Source organism: Numida meleagris, chromosome 4, assembly GCF_002078875.1.
Source record: "Numida meleagris isolate 19003 breed g44 Domestic line chromosome 4, NumMel1.0, whole genome shotgun sequence".
Lineage (NCBI taxonomy): Eukaryota > Metazoa > Chordata > Aves > Galliformes > Numididae > Numida > Numida meleagris.
Genome location: NC_034412.1, coordinates 28530529 through 28549567, shown reverse-complemented (window position 1 = coordinate 28549567; position 19039 = coordinate 28530529). Strand labels below are relative to the sequence as shown.

Below are 19039 nucleotides of genomic sequence, written 5' to 3'. Positions count from 1 at the left end.
CGCTGTTAAAAGTATGTTAAAATAAAAATGTCCTAGGCAACAACTAGATTAACTAGGAAAAAAGTAAAACAGCTAAGAATGTCAAAGAGAAATTGTTGTTTTGCTCTTATCTAAATATGAGGTGTAAATAATTTTCTCCATGTCAGCCTGATGATTTTAATTTTCACTTGTAGCAAATCTGTGTAAGCTTTAACAACAGATTCAGAAAATTCATCCACAGTCAGTATATGACTGTAGCTGAAAGAATGTCATATTAAGTCAGCTCCTGAAAGTTTCCACAACTGATACTTTCTAAGAATGATAATTTCTATGCATAACATCCTTACACTTTCATAATGCTATGGAATTACTAATTATTTTTATTTAATTAGTTTTACACCTGTCAACGGTTTATGGGCGTTCGGCCCGGTTCCGTGATGAAGGGGACGGGGGATCCACAGGTCCACGCCCCAGGAAAAGGGAAAAGGGGAAAAGGGTAAGGAGATGGCCCTGAGAGCAAAGAACAGCGGCAACAATCTGAGGAGAAACAAACTAATTTACTAAATAAGATATCGGAATGCAAAACAACACACTATAATACAATATAATTACAATTTAAGCTGATAAATCCAATACAGAGAGAGAGAATGTCCCAAAATCAAGGTAGGCCTTACTCTACTACCGACGATAAGACTGCTGGAGAGCGAGGTGCTGCCAAGACGAGAGATGGGCGGAAAAAGGGACGAGGTCTCGTGATCTGCAAGTTTTTATACTGCAAGCTTTTATCTTTTCCCTCCGGCTGGAAAATGGTAACAGAGGAGCAAAGTACCTTGGGGAATGTAGTAGTCCTTCCCTTCTGAGAACCAGGTACATTCACTACATGATGTTATGATGTGGAATACAAACAACCGAAAATCACAAAAGCATGACAACACCATGGCAAGTATTTTCTACAAACTTAAACTTGCTTGCCTCCCATAAAAAAGATCCATAAATAATCTAACGAACTTCATTTTTGAAGGATACAAGAACTACAAGCACTCTTCATCTCTGTAAATCTAGTCAGTTCTTTAGAATAATTGCTACATTTTCATTTCTGATTGAAAAAGAGAAAAAAGGACTTATTTGTGGACAAAAATATCTAAAAAGTTACATAAATGTATTAACAGACTCTTACAAAACTTACGTTGATTATGAAATTAATAGAGTTCCTGAAATTCCCATTTTATTTCTAGATGCAGCTCAGCAGTCTGAATAACACCTGGCAGACTGAAAAGAAACTTGGTGTTCAGCATTCCACCAATGAGATTCAGGAACACTGCAGAGCTCCTTTTTGCATGCTCTTCATGGAGCATTAAAAAGCATTTAATATACACAAAAGAGCTCGTATATACTATACAATAGTGACAACTCTATTAAAATTAATATTTCTGAAGATCATTTTCTGAAACCAGATCCATCTTCAATGTTAGGTGAAGAACCTCTTTATAATCATTTTCCCTGTAGAGTCAAGGCTACTGTCTTAAACAAAAGATAGCTGCAGCATACCATACTTTCTAAAGATTACTTCTATGTATTTATCTTTAGAAGAATACTTGCATGGTTCAGTATCACAAATCAACAGCTGCAGCTGTGTCCCTCAGTAGCATTTAGCAGTTCACATAGTAAGCTTTTTGCTCAGTTTGATTGTGATTTACTTTTCATGTTCTTTTACCTCAGCCTTTCCCAGACACTGAAATTTTACTTCAATTTTGCTGATTTCTGTGTTTTTGCATACGTGGCAGATTCAGATGCAGAGACACAAACTTTTCTACAACAGATGATTTTTGTAGCTTGTTTTCTTGCTTGTAAAGATCATTTGTGCTCCAAGAGCTCCCCTGTTACTCTTCAGACATGGGTGAATACTGCGAACTACATACTCAGAAATATGTATTACACTGAAAACCATGAATTCACCTCAGTGGTATTTATGACCTTTCGTATTTATTTTCAAAAACTATGTGAGTACTTTTCAGCCAAAATGCTTGCAGAAAACAAGATGTCTCATGAGTACTTATACAAAGGCTCACGCCTAGGAATGTTCATTAGGGCTTTCTCAAACGTCTGATTCCCCTTCTTCAGTCATCTGGTCGCTAACCACAGATATTAGTCAGGGAACAGTCAGTTAAGAGTCTGATTGAAATCTTAAATCTTAGCTGAAAAGCATAGCTCAAATGCATATTTTGTTCATTAAATCATGGCCACGGTGAGTGTGGAGATTACTTTTGTGTCTGCAGAGAGTCAATCACCCAAAACTCTTATGTTATCTTCTGTATCACATCCGGACAAAACAGGAATGCAGAAGACCCTGTCCTATTATTTTGCATTTAAACAGTTGTACAAAAGTGTTTCTGGAAGAGAACTGGGTGACTCTTAAGATGTGTTACACAATGAAGTGAAAAATGTGCCACTATAGGAAGTAATATGTTTTCTTCTATGTTGAACACTGCCAAATATGTCTTGCTTTGCAGATAATTCAGAAAGGAAGAGAAGCTGCTAATATAGTCAGTTTAAGAAAATTTACCCGGTACATTTCTTCATTAAAATCTTTTCATCCTAGCAATGATTTTAAAAATATCAAGATGACTGGAATGGATTCAGGGAGCTCAGATTCACTAGACAATTTTAATAATCCCATTTACACTTTAAGCACACAATTTACACTTTTTAAAAGATAAATTTAGCATCCATTTTCCAATTCACTAACAAGTCCAGACAGCCAGTGTATTTTCTCCAAAATATCTGCATATGTCAAGATAGAATTACTAAAAATTTCAATCAAATTAGATATTTGGGGAGAAGTCTGAACTATGTAATTAAAGTACCAAAGAATAAAGGACCCTATGTTTGAATATGGAGAATGTTCCAGCTCAATTTCATGAAAAGAGAGACATCTGAGGCTGAAACTTCTTTCCCATCAAGTGAGGGTTTCACAAACAATAAATCTAGCTCTGAAACTGAGGCACTATCATTGCTTACACATTTTACTGCTAGAGGCAATGACTGTTAAATGTAAGCATCCTACGCAAAAGGGCATACGGTATAAGATGTCTTTGGATCAGTATCATTTTGGGTAGTAAGGTTCGATTCATAAATGAACATTTTATTATCTATTTATCTGTTTGCAAAAGCATATCTTGAGCTGCATGTACAAGTATTTCACGCAGCTCAAGGTCTGTTTTTATATATAGATAGACCTATTCATATGTAAATATCCTTATAAACCGCATGTGGACATTTATAATGCTTTACTTTCTTTGTTCAGTGATTTATTTTATTACATAACAGTTAATCCATATGAAGAGTCCAAATTATTGGCAGATGTTAGCAAACTTTGAAACCTTCAATATGGATCTTATTTGGAATAAAGAATATAATTATGCAATGTGAACTTCTTTACTTTTTCATTACTGCAAATTTAAGAGTTAAAAAATAATGAAAATAAAATAAGTTCCCAGCAGAGATTTCATATTCACAGCCCTTTTTGTATCCAGTCAGCCCAACCAATTAGATATATCCAAGTAACAATAAAACTTTTAACTTGAAAATTAGAAAAATCCAATTTTAACATTGTGTTACAGTTTGAAGGTAGTGGGTTTTTTTGTTTGCTTTTCATTGATTTCTAATGTGATTAATTTGACTGACAGGGGAAGTCTTTATTGCTTCAGCAACAGAACTTAGCTCTTCCCCAGAAACATGCCTCATGCTTGTTGGATATGAAACTGAACTACCAAGATTTTAAAAAAAAATGTATTTTACTCTTTAAAAACTCTAAATTTGCAAGTAAAAACCTTAGAATTTATTATTTATACTCAAGTTCTCCTAACAGATCAAGCTATTGTCTAGTCATACAAAAAGAATAAGTAGTAAGAAGTTCTTAACTGACCATGTTTGGATAACGTTCAGATATGGTTAGTGACCAGCAATCATAGAGAATCCATCTAATTTTGATATTGAATCACAGCAGAAACTGGAAACCCATTATGACTAAAATGAAAATCAACATGAACATTGACACAGCCCTCGGAGGGTAAATCCTTACTAATTCCAACCTGAATATTTTCCATTTTCTTGTGCTTGCAGTTTCTCAGACTATAGTTATTTCAGTGGTGGTTATGGTACACCACTGTTCCCTACTCTGTGTGATCCTCCCTTCCAAAAAAAATGCTTGAAAAACAGAACAAAAAGGAAACATTACTATGACAATCCCATATCGGGAGAGGTTTCTTCAAAATAAGGCTTGTAAGACTCGTTCTGTGGTTCAAACATTTCTCCGTTACAAGGAAATATAAATCTCCTCCCTTTGGTGAGACAGTTTATTACAAATTAGTTATCCTTCAACAGACAAAAACTTTGGGAGTGCCTTCCTTACAACAAGTCTGAACTTCTTATTAAGCAAATCACTAAAACCAGACAAACTTCTATTTGCTACACAAAAAGAACATTTTATGTAAATAAAACACTTTTTTTGTAAAAAAAAATAAATAAAAATGGTGTTTTTAGCCACCATTCACATGAAGACAAACTTACCTCTCCCACCTCCATCTGAATACACTGGTTTTCTCTATCCCCTGGACAATTTTCAGTTCCATGAGATGCTTCACAGGCAATGTCATTCATTAGTATATGAATGGCACTAGTAGAGAGGAATACAGAAAAAATAGGTTGTACTATTAATTTAGAAATCATGAACAAAACATTCAATTATCATTTGGAGTAGTCATTCTGATTTTAAGAAAGTGCATTTCTATGTATTCCTGAGAAATTATAGATATATACCAGTATACCCACTGAGGCAAGAAGTTACTGTTTTGTAACATTCTACTTTTTGTTTGGTTTCCACTCAAATAAGCTTTTCTAAAATATATTAAAAAGGTTTTTTAGACTCACCCAGGCTATATAGTCTGAATGATTCCATCTCAGCTTCTCAGCTGTCATACAACCAAGAATTCATTTACTATTTCTTACCTGATCCATGCTTAATATAAACTTGTTTTCTCCTTGGTTGTCCCAGAAAGATCCAAAGCATTCAAATATTGTTGCATAGGCATCTGAATATTGGACACTTTGTATATATCTTCAATTTTTTCTATTACTATTTAGAACAAGCTGAGAGGACACAGATAGGACAAAAGGTTAGAGACAGAAGCTATCATTCACTTCATGTATTATTTAAAAACTACAGAATACATTAATAAGAAACTACAGAACTTCACTGAGAATCTTCTTTTGCAACAAGTTTTCTGTAAAAAAACCATTTTGTTCTTTTCATGCTCTTTTCTACCACCATATGGAACAACCCAGAATAAACTTAAGTAACATAACAGTATAGAAGACTATTAACATAATTAAAAAAAAAATCAGTGGTGGATTACAGTTCAGTTTGCTTTTTTCTAAACTACTTTTCACATTTTCCTTTTCAAAATAAATGAAGTGTAAGAAGATTTGTTAGTGTGGATGTAAGGTTTCTAAAACATTCCTTATGGGAACAGAAAACAGGAAAAAACGCAAGAAAAGCATAAATTAAGAGCATGTACACACTCAGCCCAGAGCTGAATATGTCATAACAACACTCATACTTCAGGACAGCAGCTGCACATATTTTTCTTTATCCATTGCAGAAAATTGAATATGATGTCATCACACTGACAAGAATCACCATCATGACAGCCATCGTAATGTAGAAGACATCTCAGTTCAGATCCGAGTAGCCTGGCCATACTACACTGCAACTGCAAGGGCAGTCTAGCTTGCCTCTGTTCCTCCTTTTACCATTGGCTGCCAAAGTCCTCCGACACTTCCTGGGATGGCATAGCACTGACAGCAGACCCACCTTTCTTCCCTTTGAGAGCTTCCAGCTCTCTGCTCTCCATCCCTGCATAAAGCAATAGCACTGGGTGCTAGGCTGAGAGGAGGTGGTCTGTTGTTAGGGCAGCACGTGCTCCTCAAATCGTTGCTCTTCCTAGGGAAAATCTTGGCTGGTTTGATACGTGATAGCGTAGTGGTTACATTGTTTCTACAGAGGTAATAGCACAGGCAAACGGAAGTCTTCCAAGTCCTGTTTCTTTGAATGCAAAAGAAGTTGAAAGTGAGTTGCATAGGAAGAGGTGGGAAAGAATAACTTCAGTGAGAAAAGAAGTGTCACTTCAGAGAAATCTGTGGGTTTCGAAGCCCAAAAGGGAATATCATTAAATCCTGCATATAAGTTTCACAAAAGAAAGAACTGTGCTGAGAGACAGGTAGGAGATAGGTGGGTGGTGCAGAGCCATAAATATGTGCTGAATATAGATCTAAACCACCCATTGTAAAACCAAAATCTGGATACCTTAACTAAGGGCCTGTAATTACACCTAAGAATCCTTTAAACTCTACAACCCAATCATGATTTACATTATGGTATTAGCAGAAACTCCCAATGGAATTATACTCTCAGGAATGCCAATTATATATTTTTAATGCATCACATATAAAATATATGTTATTTTATTGATTTTTAAAACTTTTCTTGACACAGGTCTCCAGAGATACGTTACAGAAAATGTAGAATTAAACTGAGTAATTTATTCTTTAAGCATGTTCTATACAACACTCTTGACCAGAAGAGCTTTCTCTTGCCTAATCTTCCAACCAGAGTTATGGTGAACATGTCAGTATGTATGGCATTAGTACTCCATGACAGAACTCTGAAGACTCTAACCACAGAAGGAGGAGGTGATAGTGAAGAGTCATTCCAATTCATCGTAGCTATTTTCAACAGTAGTACCGTCCAGTTATGGGAAAGATGCCTGAGAGTGAGCTTGAAGGCCATTCTAAGTACTCATATTTGTTCCTGTACATTTCACTATTTAAAACGCATTAGATTTTTTTTTCTTGTCCACAGCTCTTCCAAGAACTAATGGCAGAAAAAAGTGAGAATCAAATAAATTTCATATTGCTTTTTGTTGTTCTAGCACAAGATTATTTACATGACTTTTCGGGATGTTTAAGTCTGCCACTAATTTCTTACAGATCATATTCGGATAAGATACTTTTAAAAATGGGGAGTTTAATTATTAATATCTTATATATGAATATAAAAACATGTTAGATAACTAACAAAGTATACAATACAACCTTATCCTTACCTCATCACAATTTCTCTTTGCACACAGACTACCTCCATTTAGCTAGAGTGTTTTTCAAGTCTGTTGTTCTTTTACGGAAAGCAAGATGGAGCTATCAAAACACAGCTCTGTCTTATTTTCAAGCTCTTGTTTGGCCTTGGAAATGTTAGAAACATGATGAAACTTTAATAGTCTGCAAGCGGAATGGTATACAGACATATCCTACACTTTCTTAGTTACTGATCTTGAGATTGTCTTAGGACTGAGTGGCTACTAATCACCGTAAGGACAACATACACCAAACGCAAGTAGGTAAACAGTAATTTCTCCTAAACAGCTGAAATTCCTGACCTGCCAGAAAATCAGTTTCAGAAAGCGAAGGTAGTTGAGCAGTATACAGGCTCACACCCATTTTGGGCCAAAGGGAAATTCCTGCAGCTACATCCTAAATTGCATACTGTAGTTAGAACAAAATGCCTGATACAAGTCTGTCCCAAGCTGTTTGACACATCTTCCCTTTGTAAATGATAAATAAAATCAGCTCTAAATTAGCTGGAATCATAAATTCTCTAATTAACAGGTGGCTTTGGTCAAGTCCACACAGCTGACCCAACCAGAGCTGCGAACAGATGGCTAATAACAGCCTAGGAAATCCAAGTGCTTCTGACAATTTGTCATGTCTCCAAGCTGTAGTGACAAGTGCCCCCCTGACACCTGCTGCAGCTCCAACTCACAGTCTTGAATGTTACTGACAATTACAGCTAAGGTAGGATTTTTTTCCCATGTGGTTATAGCAAAGGGCTTTTCAGACGGCTATTTAAAGCAAATCTTTGTCTAAATTAAGCATATGGATGCCTGTGCTGGATGAGGAAAGGGAAAAAAACACTTTAAATTATGAAGTTATATAACAATTTGGAAAATACTTCATATCCCAGACAGTTTACGATGGGTTCCAAAAGAGACATGCTGTAGCTACAAATTAAAATGCTTTGGCACTTTTCCAGGCAATAATTTATCTTCCCTGGGTGAATCATTATATTCACTTGGCTTAGATTATAGCGTAGGGTCATTAAAAAACATTCTAGTTCCTCCACCAGATTGCAGTAGTTTGCAGTTATCACAGCTGGAACCACACACCACATTTAAAAAATCAGTTCAATATTGCCTAAAAATTGATGATGAAGGAAATTTTCATGATCAGTTCTCTGCAACTGTATTAGAAAAAAAAGAAGCGTAGGCAACTTTTATGTTTGTTCAAACATTATTGAAACACCAGCTTTATCTTCTCAAACCATAAGTGAAGCATTTGCAGCATCGGGGCTGACCCTGATCTTCTGTATATTCTCTGCTTAAAGGACATGAGCAGGAAATGGTCAGCTTAAGGACACAATGAAAGGAAACACAGCAGCAAAGGTTTCACTGATAACATGTGATCTGAAGTCAGTGAGCAGATTCAGTCAGTCATCCAGCTGTTCGGGCCAAAGTCTATATAGCAGTCTGCTGACTCCTACAAGACTGAGTCACGAAAACATGTGGAAGACTGACGCTTGACATGGGAAAGGCAGGGAAAGCAGAGTGCTTTCACACCATCAGATGCTGTGGCTCAGTTACTTCATGCCAGAATCAAGGAAAATTATGCTGGTTTAGAAATATTTGTTTTTCTAAGAATTAACTGGGCCAAATAGAAATAAGATGCTGCTATGAGGGTGTACTTACATGTCAGTGCTTGAGTATCACTAGGTGTAATGCAGTTCAGGTCAGAGCCAGAACAGCAAAATATTCCACACCCACAATTAAAGACAGATTTATTTATTTTTTAGGAGATAGTTTTTTAGAAGGCATCAGCAGTTTGGATGCTGAATGCTGAGAGCATGTTTTAAAGGATTTTTAAGGCACATGACAAACATATTTTGTAATTTCTACACAGTGCTTTTCTTCCTTCACACTCAACAACAAGCTCATACCAATCAACAATCAGAAAAAAAGCCTTCCTTGAGTGTAGCAAGGAAAGGAAAGACATATCTTGGATGGTGGACTTCCATACAGATTTCATAAGCCTAGCTTAATTGATTTCTGGTCTTGGACTGCAGTAATTACAAGTCCTGTGCTTGGACGAGAACAACGTCCTCCATATTTTTCAAGACACATTAAGCTAGAAGAAAAACAGACTGACTTTTTCAATTCTGAAAAGCCTAGAGATTTCTTAAACTAGAAGACAATGATTTCAGAAAACAATCCCTACCAACTTGCTCAAGAATTTAAAAATTTCTTTATGTTTACTAAATCTACATGTAGCTTTCAATTTCAGAGCGATTGGATAGATCTTTTCAGCCCAGAATGGAATCACCTTTCAAGAGCAGAAAAACAGCAGAAAATAGTTGCTGGCTGTTTGAAGGGGTTGTGGGTGACTCAGGCCTTAGAATCTAGCTAATGTCTGGTTCAAGTTTTCCTGTTCTGTAAGAGCACCTTCATTTTTTTCCATTTCATTTATACAAAATACCAGTATTAAGATAGAAGGGACAAACACTGCATACTAGAGGAAAGAGACTTTGAGCATGGAGTCCCCTGTATCCCAAGTAAAGCTCTCTACCCAACAATTCTTTATGACAAAACGAATCAATACTTCTAAGAAATTCTAAAAGGTCATGTGAATGTACCATTGCAGAATTGTATATTTTAAACCTCAAATCATTTTGCAAATAGAATTCTTGTTTTCTGGTCAGTCCTCCTCTCAAAACTCATTGCTTAAGCAGACTTGTAAAAAGAATTGAAAGCACATAGAGTTCTGCATTTTGCTAGTCATTTAAAGGTTCTGTAGCACTTGTTCAGAGTTGCAATAGTTCTTCACAACCCTAGAGGTCTTCATGAAAAAGACATTAACGTTTATATGTGTTCTGTGGGGTTCTCCAGGTACTAACAATGATAAATAAATGTGTCATTTACTCACACAAATCTGTTACCTAACTATCCAGGCAAGAAATTTTAATATGCTGATCAAACTGACATCACTGCCTAAGATAAAATACATTTCTATTTTCATACCTTCCATATATCTAGATTCTGTGTGTGCATGCTTGAGAGGGGAGACTGATCACCAGTAAATTAGGTACATAAAATTAAATGCTATATTAATACGTTATCACTGAATTAGATAAACCCCAACTCAGCCAAAAGCCTTCCCCCCCACCCCCCATTTAAATTTTTTGAAAAATAAAGGGGCAAGCTTTCATAGCTTAGTGAGAGTCACTTGCTGTAGGCATTGCATTTGCATTCAGTATCATCCTCCCTTCCATTTTGAGCCAAGTGATAAACCAAGCACCGACCAAGCATTTAGACAAAGTCCAGGCTAGTATTTACTAATAAGAACAAGAAAATAAATGGTGTATTTCTCTTCTATGGTCTAAGACAGTCCTTTATCTCTGATTAAAGGACTGCTAGTTATCAGAATACCATATGTATTATTGCAAACATTGTCTTGACAACAGCAAGAATATCTACAGCTAACAGTGTATAAGATAGCTAGACCAATATTGTGAAGAGTATTTCCAGCTCCATGAAAATTACACCCCTATAATCTTGATATTGAATTACACACCTGTAAACACTCACAAAAAAATGAGGTAAACACTCTACGGCCCAAACCCAGACCTGTTATTTATGCAGTGTTCAGTTTTAACTGGTACCACTAATGTAGGAATAGATGATCTTGAAGCAATTAAGAACAGAATATACACTGTCAATGTTTTAATTTATTTAGTTATAATGTAAAAACAATAAGGGTCATAGGTATACCCAACCTGTATACAGCTTTACCAGTGAAGATTATATTGGCAAATGGATAGTCTCCCTCCAGAGGAAGATCAGAGAAAATCCGAGAATGACTGACTTAAGATATTTAGAAAGAGAAATATTGGACCTACTCCATACTATGAGTGTTCAACAAATGCAAGACAAGGAGAATAAGTTTGGCACTTTTCACTAAAGATCTTTTGCTCTCAGAGATGGAAGATTAGGTGGATAACATGAGACAGCTGCATCCTTTGCTGCAGGAGACTTTCACAATTCATTTAGGCTTTGCCTCAAGTGCCAAATTCTCAGCTCTGCTCTTGAATCCATCTGTCATTATTTCCTCCCATGAGCTTTCCATTTCTTTCACTTTGTATCACTTGCCAGTATGCATCGTCATTTCTCCTAGTAGAACTTTCACGCTGCAATAAGTTCCTTATTATCAGAGAACTTAGAGCTCAATGTTTCTATGAAACAGCAATGTTCAACTGGAGTAAAGATTGGTTTTCTCAACTTTTGGTGTTGTATTTTTTTTTGTTTGTTTTTTAACCTGTCCTTTTAGGCCACAAATGCTTGAAGGAACATCTTATTTGCTGGGCACCCCTTTCAAAGGCACAGTGCTTTAAACGTCATGTTGTGATTGACCCTCACCACAAATACGGTATTTTACTTCACAAGTATCATCACTGTGAAGGTTTGATTATTGCCTTTGTGGATGAAAATAAGAAAGAAAATAAGAAAATAAGTAAGATATTCACACAAAGAACTAAACAAGTACATTTACCAAGAATATGTACTTTTGTTCAACTTGAATGACTAAACATTTCAGATCATATCCATTATTAATTTTAAGCTAGAAAAGCTTTGTTCTTATAGAAGCTACAAGGTTTTTAGTTTCTTGAAACCGAAAAGTGAGAGAGATTGACCTTCCAGCTGTTGGGTAGGAGAAGCTGAAGTAAACATTGTGATTGATTGTAAAAACCAAGACTTAGCATTTATCTCTGGTTGGGCAATATCTTCCTTCCTTACTTCTAGAGGCTGCAGGAGTTCCAGATTGTTCTCACTCTCTACAGCACTCTCAGTTGTGCAAGTATAGAGTCACTGAGTCAAGAATTTAAATACAGATACCCTAGCCAGAAGGTAGAGAGCACCATGGATCTAAGTATTTATAGCTTTAAAAGAGATTTAAAGTGCTCATACAGGAGGAACTGAGAGTGCTCCATACCTTGGTGGCTAGGAGGAAGCAATAATACTGTGACCCTGCAGTAGGCCAAAAGTGGTGAAGACACTGATCTGGCAGGGGTGAGTTTCTATCCTTTGAATGAACATTTATTTACTCAATTGGTACAAATGCCCACATGCAGTGAGAGAACTGGCTTCCAGTCATCCCCATCAGCATTTACATCTTACACTGCATGCTGCAAGTGTAGTACTTATACATAAGGTATACAGCTCTGTAATCACAGGAAATTACAACAGTTCTTTAACTTTTCCAAATAGGAGCCCATTTCCAGCTCAGCATGCTCTTCCTGGTGGATTTCCCTTAGGACGGCAATGCTGCAAACAACTATACCACTCTGTAATGCTATAATGTGATGGAAAGCACCAAAATAAGAGCAGAGTGGCAAAGTCTTCAGCTACAGCAAATAAGAACTAGCCCAAATGCAGCTGCCACAAACACAGAAACAAAGGAAAACTATTGCTTACCTTTAGAAGGCCTCAGATACACAGAGGCCCCCAAAGAAATATCATTGCATCTGCTGCCAACCATTAAATGAGGTCTGGGAAGAGGCGGATCCTGGCTCCATCCCCTTCCAGTTACTCAGGTGAATTGCTTGCACCTGAGCTCCCCTGGGTTGGCCCTGCCTTCCCACCAGGTGCTCAATCACTGGTTTCAGGCCATGACCTAGCATTCCTGCTACATACTCAAATGCTGAAATAGCTGAAGGGGAGATATTACAGGTAAGATGTGCCTTTCTAACACAAGTGCTTTGTCCCAGAGGACAATTTGTCCATGAATTAGAGATGCAAATCTGTTCCTACTGCTTCTGGGTCCATGCAGGAGAATATGCTGTTATATTTCTGCTAGAGCACCTAGCAGAAATAAAAATACAGCCCTACCTTTAACATACAGTATCTTGATAAACCCCTGTATAGAAATGTAAAATAGTTGTCTCACTGTTCCAAAGTTTGAATCTTCAGCCTCCATCCACTCCAGCTATACTTTGGCTCCTAACAAAGAATTCGAGCCCCCCAAGGCAAGTCTTCAAGACAGATTTTAAAAGGAACACAGTTCAAACAAATGTTTGGCCTAAGCAATCCTTTCCTTCCCAGGCAAGCCCACAGCTGCAATAGACTACCTTGATGCTTGTATACAAACTCCCAGATCTAATCATTTAGGCAAGAAGTAGTTCCAGACAAGTTTCTTGTTTCTTAATGCTGTTCAGTGCTTCTCACTTTAAGTCTCCTTCTTGGACCTAACAGCTAGCACAAGTGTAATAGGGTAAGGTTAATTATGCCACATTTGACATCCTTCCTGGCTGCAGCTTAATTGAGTTTCACTTTTCACTCTTTAATAAGGATTATTTTTCATGCACCCTGGATATCTTTTCCAAATAGTACACTCGGGTTGCTCTTTTGAGCAAACATGGCAATTTTTTTTTTTTTTTTTTTTTTTTTGCGTAATTTACTACTACTAGACAGAATCCATGGCTTTTGCCAGCTTTACCTATGCAACTTGCAGTTTAAATTTTTCTTAAATTCCACTCTGTATTTGTTGTTTTTGTGGCAGCTTAAACTCTTTCCAAAACAGTCCTTCTCTATATCACTTTACTTTGTTTTCCTAGTCTCTGAGGAACTGGTTTTCCAGCATCCTGATTTTTATTAAAAACCTTGCTGCTCAAGATTTAAGAAGGGATGCATGCACAAACATGGATGCTATTTTTTGAAAGTACCTCTCAGAATTCTGATTTACCGAGTGTACACAATCATGTGGCCTTTGCCTTATCCTTTACCTCCTTCCTTCTCTTTTACATCCAACAGTATTTTCTTCACAGAAGTAATTCTTTTTATTAATTAGATTTTAAAGGAAAGATTATCCAAGATGTTCTCAGTGAGTTGTAAACTCATCCTTCACTGAAGCTGTGTCTGCCTGCAGTTACAAAGCATTGACAGGAATTGGTGGTACAATTGTCCTTTTTGTTCATGATGAAAAATAGCTGGTTTGCAAAACACATTCAGTACGTTTCTTTTCCCAGATGTCTGACTTACATAGCTTCCGTAGATTGCCATGCTGAAAACTGTCTGGTCCCATGGTGAAAGCTTAGTTCAGCTTTATGAATCCTTTTGCTGCTTGCACTTCTCTTCACGTAGGCACAGGCTCTGACTAAAATTGTTCTTGACAATTTGTTCTAAATGTCTCTAACATATCACTCTCCTTCCTTAGCCAGAGTACAATATAATAATATGCTCACACTTCATTTTATCTGCCTAAGAATAATATTAAATAGATGAAAACTGTATAAAATAACATTATCTTAAATATTTTCCTTCTGCAGAGCATTTATTGCTTGACCACATGGAATCAAACATTCATTGAATGCTTCACTTAGTCCTATAGGTTACCAAAGACTTTCAGCTAAAATGAAACTTTTAATTTCTCCATTCTCCCATGAGATATTTCCTTAATTTCTATGTTGTTGGCAACGTCTAGTTTTCCATGACTGCCCTCTCAAGTGCTCACAGGTTTCTAAGGTGCTTACAAGATATGTTTTTTCTATACCTTCTAACTTTACCAGAAATGCAGTTTTGCTGAAGTCCGTGCAATGGGATTCAAGAGACTATGCAAATACTTTCTCCTTTGTTAAAAGCAAAAGAAAAACAAACAACACCCCTTTTTCCCCTAAAATAAAATAATAATTAAAAAAAAAAAACCTGAAGTTGTTTGTGGGAAAAAACTATATATAAAACATCTTCACACAAAATATGAAGGCAAATTCAGAGAACTGTAATTGTAGAATCTATTTAAAATCTCGTTATTTCTAAACCAGTGCCTTGGTTTCCCAATGCCTGGAATAAGCATGCTGCATCTCACTGGCTCTCCAGCCTAGCCACAGCTAAACAGTAAACTCATACAGCCATGGTTTTTCCATCCCCATCACAGAAGAGTGAGAAGAACACAGATCTCAGTGCAATTGTCACAGTCAGGTGGAACTATCGCTTTGAGCTTTGTAAAGAGACTGCATATGGAGATAAGAAACATAAGCTCCAGCAGTTGCTTTCTAGTTTGTAATTAAGCAGTGTGACACACAGAGAGACTATTAAACTGATGCTGCAGAAATCTGTAGTGACTACTGGTAAGTTTATGGGCAGGATTTAAATTGCTGTTTTTAATATAGAGTGAGCCTCAAAGGCTTTGAATGTGATTACTTGGGAGACCACCTATCTTGACAGTTGATTCTGTTGTATTGGTGGTCAGCAGAGGAATTCAAGCTAATAGCGTTGTCACATAGACAGGAAAGATTTGGCAGAAGGAGATCTGGTGGACAGCCTTGAACTCTGGAACTTATTCTTCAGCAGCAAAATGGGGATAATAATGGTCCTCTACCTCCCAGTAGGGTGCTTAGGCTAAATGCATTATTAGACATTTTCAGTAATGCTTCTGGTTTTGTTTCCAAGGTAATGAATAGAGATGGGCTGGAAATCCCTTAACAATAAAACTTACAGAGCTTAAAGGGCAATGGGAGTTAAGGGGTCACAGCACTTGCGGCAGGAAACAGTTATTGCAAAATCTGGTAGATAAACTCCCAGCCCAATCAATTCTATTCAAGGCAGTGATAATGTTTTTCTGGTGAAGGCTCAGACACCCATGAAGACTGCTCAGAGATATTTTGCCTCCCCCATTAGAGAACTGACCATAGTATCAGACTGAGGGAAATTACTTTTTGAACTGTGTGGTACATTGCAAAAACAGGCAATTGACATCAGTTTCTTCCTTGCAACCAAGAGTACTTTAGTAGGCCAGGACTGTATACGTGTCCAAGATGGTAGCAACAAGATTCCTTACAATTCCCATCAGCCATTAAAAAACAACTATCACATATTGATTTCAAAGTTAAAGAAGATCTCTCCTCTGACAGTACTTTGCACAAGAGCCATGAGCTACACTCTGCAGACAACTTCCTTCATTGTCTAGAAAGCTAACCAGAATCCTCCGCTGTACCTGCACAAGGTCAGCTCTAGGTCAGGCTGTGAGCGAGAGTTCATGCAGCTCAGAGGTCACTAGTAAGGAATGCTATGTTCTGATATATATGCCTCTGAGATGCTGGTGGTGTTTCTACCCGGCAACGCGTAATTATCTGGATAATTAAAAGACCTGAAGACAAAATAAAAAGCTTTTCCACATGTGAATGTCAGCTGAAACCTGTAAGCGAGCAAAAGTTATCACAGCTTATTTCTCACTTGACTCTCGATGAATAAAGAAAAAGCCACTGGTCATACTCATTTCTGATATATACCTGCAGTATATATATGCCTTGTATCCTCATGTGTTCAGAACACAGAAGGGACGAGCAAGCTAGAGAAGCAGTGTATCTTGCACTGAAGGCCGTATTAGCAAAACTGCTAAATGAGCCTCCTGGCACTGGGTGGGCCAGGGGCTCCCTTAGCAGCACATCATGCATTTGGCATTGGCACATCACATCAGGAAATCCCATTTCCTCACTTCAGAGATGGAAAGATGGATTGCCAGCATACTAGATTAAATGGTTTCTACTAATGTTTGATTTTTTGTTGTTGCTGTTGTTGTTGTTTTGTTGTGTTGTGTTTGTTTTGATTTTTAATAGAAAGAGAGGGTTATCTATGGTGCTACATGGAAAGTCCTAAACTAGGACTGACATCACTACATACCACCATATTATTTTTTTTTTACAATGAAACCCATCACTGTTGGATTTAAACAGCAGAAACTTATATCACGGATAGAAATAAATAGTGATTTTTGCTCATGTTTTTATGAAGACTAAGTGTGGTCACTCAGTTTCTGGCAAGCTGACAATGTAGCCATCTGTTTTACAAATTCTTTGCATCACTCTGGAAATAGACAACCCAAAACTGAAATGTAGTAGAGCAGTGTTTTTCTTTGAATCACCTGCTACACATGAAGAACAGTCAGATTTCAGTAGGACATACGCTTCAAGCTGCACCTGGGCACAAATTCTGACCATTTAAGTACACAGAATGAACTTAAATCATTTAACTTACATTTTTTAACAACTCAGCTTGTGTAACTTACTTTTAAGCTTATTATATTTACAGTCACACATACAAATATAAATATAGAGAGAGACAACTTGAGAGAAAATATATGTTAAAGTAATAATACTAATAATAATACCTTAATTATAAAAGGCCAGGATGAAGAGAGAAGGAACCAGGTAAAAAAGTCTGCCTGTAGATGAGCAGTTCACAGGCTATCAGTAAGAACAGATCTAATTCATATGTGGCATAGAGGGAGATACAGCAAACCAAACCACCACTAGGAATTTAAAGATAAGTGAAAGAAAATGAATTTTAGGAAATACGTTTTTCAATTCCATTTGGGTTTTCACTTGTTTACCCTATCTTATTAACAGGTCCTCTTGATCTCAACAGTTTATTCAGTTTTGAATCAGTTTGCATTCTAATACGTTACCATCATAAATACACTAGCATCTGAATTGAACCATGTACTACTATTGTAATATGAACAAATATCTAGTACTGGTAGGCTCGGTCCAGACATCTTCAAGCAACTAGTGAGGGGGAGACCCAGATTTTGTAGATTTTGTGGATTTTTTTTTACCAACAGTACCAAAGCAGTGAATTACTGTCCAAAGTGTTTTTGTGGGGGTTTGCAGTTGTTCTTATGACATTAGCTGCCCCTAATGTGGTGCGAATGTCAAGTAGTTGCTGTCAGGATGGATGGAAGTAGGTGTGCTCAAGATCTCTAAAGCAAAAGGGAAACCCCACCTAATTTGTAATTGTTTTATTGTATTGCCAAATATCTAAAAAACTGGCAGTGCAATGGTGGTGTTCCTAAACCTGTAGACACAGAAGTGATTTCATAAAAGCTTGTTTTAAAGGAAAGTATTTCTGACAGTGTCTGAGAGTTGGAGATGACATTGCCCTAGACTAGAAGCCAAACTGATGCCAGTTAAAATGACAGCTTCACTGGGTAAGATGCAAAATTAAGACATACAAGGAGTATAACTGGTTATACAAAGCAGCCACATTTTAATGAGATATTTGTCTCAGTGTAATCAACCTATATTCTCTGCACTGCTCGATGTCTTTTTTCTCCCAGTGGATTTGGGCTGCTTAGAAGTCCTATTTGGAAAGCATTAGTACATTTGCTAATGGATATTTTTCCACTTCTGCACCAAGCAGAAAATGAAAAATAGACCTTTGGTGGATTTTGCTGCCCTAAGTATGTCTATTGTGAAAAGTTGAGCAGTAAAATGTGATGAAGGAAGCAGCATCTTGTTCATACTCATGAAATATTGTTAAATAAAGGATAGCAAAGGAGTGCAGTTAAACAAAGATTGGGGTCCTCCACTAGACCCATGAGCATTGTACCCTCCAGTATCTTTAGAAGAGGAAAACTGCAACACCACAAAAAACATGTATCATTAAAAGGAAAATACAATATCATGCACCAGAGCAACACTGTGAGACAAGGTTGTACATTCAAACCAACAGCGCTCTCACAGACTGGCAAGTATGGGTTCTCAGACCCGTACTCTGCAACTCATAGTGCTCTAATCTGTGGCAGATTCTTCTCTCTTCAGCAGCATCCATTTCAATGTCCATTTCAATTAAGGTTGAATGATCATGTATTTAAGGACTTCTTTTATTTAATATGGGAAAATCAGTTCATATCTCTTCCTGTATTCGAACAATTTGTAGTGTCTAATGGACAAAATAACTCCTTTGGTTAAAGTTACACCTCTCTGAAACAGTTACTGTTGCACTGTTTTGATCTGGCCATTAGCTGGACCATGCAGGAGGGGCTCAGTTACGTCCCTCTCTCTCTCTGAGATCTACAACTATTTTGTTGTAGGTATGTCCCAAATCCAACTGGAATCAATAGAAGA

At 37.0% G+C, this 19039-nt stretch overlaps 1 long non-coding RNA gene across 3 annotated transcripts in view; it reads right to left on the bottom strand.

Annotated features, from left to right (window-relative positions):
- Positions 1-5124, bottom strand: part of LOC110398676 — a 28186-nt gene extending 23062 nt beyond the window's left edge. For all 3 annotated transcript variants that reach the window (XR_002438548.1, XR_002438550.1, XR_002438549.1), the window contains exons 1-2: positions 4987-5124; positions 4549-4654 (exon numbers count right to left, since the gene is read on the bottom strand). This is a non-coding gene — a long non-coding RNA (uncharacterized LOC110398676). The remainder of the gene's footprint in view (positions 1-4548; positions 4655-4986) is intronic.